This window comes from Octopus sinensis, linkage group LG26, assembly GCF_006345805.1.
Source record: "Octopus sinensis linkage group LG26, ASM634580v1, whole genome shotgun sequence".
In the NCBI taxonomy this organism is placed as follows: Eukaryota; Metazoa; Mollusca; class Cephalopoda; order Octopoda; family Octopodidae; genus Octopus; species Octopus sinensis.
Window position 1 is genome coordinate 23,087,525 of NC_043022.1, and position 6,000 is coordinate 23,093,524.

Genomic DNA, 6,000 nt, shown 5'->3' on the forward strand with positions numbered 1-6,000 from the left:
ACACATATGCATAAAACACACACACTCCCAGGTTGGTGAAGATGAATGGATGGATTGAAAAACTTGCTATATGTCCCGGGTTGAAGGGTCTGTGCGTGGTTCCGTCCAGTAAGCAAATTTGTTCTATTTGATGCTGAAATATCTCAGAATGTCCCAGCTGTGGATCAAAAACTTACCTTTTAAGAACAAACGTATTCCCCTCTCAGATTTACACACTTATTGTAGCAGCTCTTCAATTTTTGTAAGCCCTGTAAAAGGACTTGGAAGATTAGGCCTCCAGCCAGGCCTTTCGCGACACCCCTAAAGCCAGGAACTTTATATATATATATATACACACTTGTGTATATATATATATATGTATATATATATGTGTGTGTGTGTGTGTGTGTGTGTGTGTGTGTGTGTGTGTATGAATATATATTTATATCTCTCTCTCTCTCTCTCTCTCTCTCTCTCTCTCTCTCTATCTATCTATATATATATACTTTATTTAAAGCAGCAGAAAATTCAATTTGTTGAATTTTCTGCTGCTTTAAATAAAGCATATTACTCTACCACTGGTATTTGAGTACTCTTTTTTCCACCTTGTTTCACATTTATGTGTTTACTCCGGTGTCTTTTGTTTATTTTCATATATATATATATATATATATATACACACACACGAGGGTCTGCTGAAAAGTTCCTGGCTTTGGGTAAAAGAAAATGCAGGAGGATTTATGATTTTAGTCAGCATATTCGCTTTTCAGATTCACACTCTTATTGCAGCGGTCCTTCAGTTTTTCAAAGCCTCGTGAAAGAATTTGGAACGCCGGGCTTCCAGCTGGACCTTTTGCGACACCCTTAAAGTCAGGAACTTTTCAGCACCCCTTCATATGTCTTAGATGTTTACAGTGTCCCAACTAACCATAGAACAACTCCTTATGTAACATCTCATCTTGCTTCCTAGTAAGCTACCCAGCCCAACACCTCTGATTGCCTATGCGGAACATTTCAATATTAGATGCGTTGGATTGTAGAAAGACAACGGTGTCTGGTATTAGAGACTGCCATTTGATGTTTAAGATCCTCCTAATGCAAGTTTGGTAGAATCTTTTCAAAGCCTTGATGTAACGACGATAATCGGCGAGCTGGCAGAACCGTTAGCACGCCGGGCGAAATGCGTAGCCGTATTTCGTCTGCCGTTACGTTCTGAGTTCAAATTCCGCCGAGGTCGACTTTGCCTTTCATCCTTTCGGGGTCGATAAATTAAGTACCAGTTACGCACTGGGGTCGATGTAATCGACTTAATCCGTTTGTCTGTCCTTGTTTGTCCCCTCTGTGTTTAGCCCCTTGTGGGAAATAAAGAAACAGATAATGTAGTCGAAGTCTCAGAGGAGTATTAAAAAGCAATTAAGATGCATGATTCATTGACGATGAGCTTGGCTTTGTTGGTAATATAAATAAAAGTTCTAGCTAGAAATGAAAGTTCTAGCTGGTATATACTTCCAAAAATGTGCAGTTTCATAAACATTGTATTATTGTCCTTTAATAATGATTTTCTTCAGCTGCTCTGTAACAACACTGGCAGCTTCATCAGTCATTTTTATGTCACGCAAACTGAAACACTTCTTAAAACTTTTAAACCAGCTTTTACTAACTAGAAAATACTTTTTATTGAAACTTCTCTATGTATGCAAATCATCATTTTGCCTTTTTAAATATTAGCCTGGTGCATAATGTCGAGTCTAATCCTTGACCCATTGGATCTTTTCGGTTTGAACGGCAGTTTTTTCCAGCGGTGTCATATGAAATTGTCACCCATAATTATGACCCTAGAATCGATCTATTGCATTTCAATCTCTTTTAGGGTTAGAGTTAGGGTTAGGGGTGGAGGGAAGGGTACCTTTTTTTCTTCAGAAATGTAAATAAATCCAATCTGTTTCTTAAACGAGGGACATATTCATACGGCACAGAATATTTTTTTTACCTCAATAGACGTCACTGATTGGTTGAAATTGCAGAAATTGAAGAAAAACAACAACAAATATCTTACAAACAATAGAATTTTTTCAATAAAGCCAAGAGAAAAAGATGTTTTATAAACACATTCTATCAGTATACGAAATTTGAAAGTGTTTAGTTACGTGGAAATTATTTTAAAAAACTGCCGGTCAAACCGAAAAGATCCTATTTATGTTTTATCTGTAACTAAAACTTCGTATTACATTGCAGAGGGCTCAAAGGATCCATAACTGAAAGAGCAAATAGCCACATTCAGTCCGATGGACAACCATAAACGAACTCAAATGTATGTCTACGTGTGTGTCTGGTAATGTGTAATTAGATGTGTGTATACCTAAGTTTAAATGCGCGTGTATGTGTACATACGTACGCATGTATGTATGTATGTTCATAGATTAATATAGAAAATGAAAAAGCAAAATATTTCGTATCACTCGAAACACATTTAATTTAAAATAGAGAATATAAACATTAATGCCGAGTAGTTATGATAACTACACGGCATTAATGCTTATGTTCTCTATTTTAAATTATGTTCATTCATTGTATTGTGTGAATTTTGCAGTCAAAGGGACATAACTCGTGGATATTTATTCAAGATTGCGTTATATCAGTTTTTGTTTTTCTACTCTAATGGCAAATATTGGTATACAGCCGGAATGCTTTTGATGATAGGTCTACTCCATCAGGGCTGACCTGCTGTTAAATAAAAACAACAGCGAGATTAATAACCCTCAAGGCGGCGAAAAGGCAGAAACGTTAGCACGCCGGATGAAATGCTTAGCGGTATTTCGTCTGTCGTTACGTTGTGAGTTCAAATTCCGCCGAGGTCAACTTTGCCTTTCATCCTTTCGGGGTCGATAAATAAGTACCAGTTACGCTCTGGGGTCGATATAATCGACTTACCTATGTCGTCCTTGTTTGTCCCTCTATGTTTAGCCCCTTGTGGGTAATAAAGAAATAGGTATTTCGTCTACCGTTACGTTCTGAGTTCAAATTCCGCCGAGGTCGACTTTGCCTTTCATCCTTTCGGGGTTGGTTAAATAAGTACCAGTTGCGCACTGGAGTCAATTTAATCGACTTAATCCGTTTGTCCCTTCTGTGTTTAGACCCTCGTGGGTAGTAAAGAAATAGGTATTTCTTCTGCCGCTACGTTCTCAGTTCAAATTCCGCCGAGGTCGACATTGCCTTTCCTCCTTTTGGGGTCGATTAAATAAGTACCAGTTGCGCACTGGGGTCGATATAATCGACTTAATCCGTTTGTCCTTGTTTGTCCCCTCTGTGTGTAGCCCCTTGTAAAGAAATAGGCATTTCGTCTGTCTTCATGTTCTAAGTTCAAATTCCACCGCAGTCGACTTTGCCTTTCATCCTTTCGGGTTCGATAAAATAAGTACCAGTTGAGCACTGGAGTTGATGTAAATCGACTCAGCCACTCAACTGAAATTGCCTGCCTTGTCCCCAAATTCGAAAGTTTTTCTACTGTAGACACAAGACCTGCATTCCATTGATCAGATCAATCAAAACCCCTTGTCATCATAACTGACAGAGAGCCAATTTTTAGGTTAACATTCTGGGTTCAAATTCCACCTTTCATCCCTTCCCAGTCGATAAAAAAAGTACCAGTTGAGAACTAGGGTAAAAAAAAAAAATCAATTTACCCTCTCCGCCAAACTTACTGGCCTTGTGATCAAATTTGAAACCATTACATATGTGTATGTAAGGCAGTGAGCTGGCAGAATCATTAGCATGCTGGACAAAATGCTTAGAGGCATTTCTTTCAGCTTTACAGTCTGAGTTCAAATTCCACCAAGGTTGATTTTTGCCATTCGTTCTTTCAGGGCTGATAAAATAATTACCAGTTGAGCATGGGGATCAATGTAACCACTAGCTCCTTCCACCAAAATTTCAGGCCTTCTACCTGTAGAAAAAAATTGTGTGTGTGTGTTGGAATAAAGAAAACTCTTGATAATAATAATAATAAAATAAGAGGAGGAAAGGAGGCAAGCTGCCCACCAGGCAAAATGCTTAGTGGCATTTCATCTCTCTTTACGTTCTGAGTTCAAATTCCGCCAGGGTTAACTTTGCTTTTCATCCTTTTGGGGGTTAACAAAATATGAACCAGTTGAACACTGGGATCAATTTAACCCTTTCATTACTGTAATTTTGAGATGCTCTGTGTTTCTTTCAATTACTTTAAAATAATAAAGAATTTAGTAAAATAACTTAGTTATCATTCAGCTGGTGTTAGGAACATAAATTGTGACTAAGGTTTGGTGGAAGATATTAATTAAAACCTTATGAAAATAAGACATTTGTACAACAGAGCCGGAGCTGGTTTCAACCAGGTTGGTAACGAAAGGGTTACTCAGCTTATCCCCACTCTTCCAAAAACTGTTGGCCTTGTGCCAAATTTTGAAACCCAAATAATAACAACAACAATGAAATCACCGTGACAACAATGTGTTTTATTTTTAGATGAAAACATTTCAAAAGGCAGTGAATGTTTGTAAAACAAAGTTGACTATATGCACATGAAACACGCAAACACACACACAGACACACACACACACACAAACACACACACAGACACACACACAGAGATTCACATACATGCATGCACACATGCAAACACAGATACGCATTCACATGCGCATTCGTACGGACATACACATAAAGTTCGGTCATAAAGAGAAACTGTTGCCACTACCTGCAATAGATCACAAAAGGTCAGACAAAACAAGAGTGACCTCTGGTAAGAGTCAGAGCAAATGATGGTGACCTGTAATAATTAATGGCATCACTTCAGAAGCCTGGCATAAATTTAACATTTAGACATTAACCAGTTAGTTGCAAGCAGAAATTAAGACCGAAAGTCTCCTACATTTTGTCACAGATATATATATATATATATATACATACATACATATTATATGCATGTTTATACATACATACATATATATATATATATATATTATATACATACATACATATTATATGCATGTTTATACATACATACATATATATATATATATATATATATATATATATATATATAAATATATATATAGATGTATATAGATGTATTTATGCATATATATAATATGTATTTTGAGTGTGTGTGTATGTATGTATGTATATATATATATATATACATAATTATATATATATATTACAACATATATATACATATATATATATGTATGTATTTATGTATATATATATATACATACATATATATATATATATATATATATATATATATATATATATATATATATATATTATATATATATAATATATACATATATATATATAAATATTATATATATGTATTTATGTATATATATATGTGTGTGTGTGTATTTATGTATATGTATATATATATGCCAGACTAAATTAATTAGTAAGCACACTATTTAGTATTTTAATTAAGAGTTCAAAGAGTGAGTGATTTGATGGGATCTTATTTGTAGATGTACAGAACCGGAAAATTCAGAGATATGTTTAACGAGGGACAAAAATAAATAATATGAAATGAAAATGTAGCAGACATGAATTAAATACAGGACTAGTTTTGTTGTCTTTAGGGAACTGATTCTATCTTTGGTCTGTATAGAACTAGTTCTATGGTCTGATAGAATTGAATCTAGAATCTATAACGGAATTGATTTTTATTTGTGATCCATATTGGACTGGTTCTATAGCCTGTATAGAACTGACTCTGTAGTCTGTATAGAACTAGTTCTGTTTACGGCCTGTATAGAACTGGTTCTATCCATGGTCTGGACAGAACTAGTTCTATAGTCTGTATAAACCTTATTATCTGGTCTGATAGAATTAGTTCTTTTGTGTGTATGTGTGTGTGTATTTATAAATATATATATTCTTATATATATATATTTGAAACGTAAAAGACTTTTTCTATTCCTGAGCGTTATACTAATACATCTGTTTGTTTTGTACACTACCTCTCATCGTCTTTTGTTTTTTCGTAAA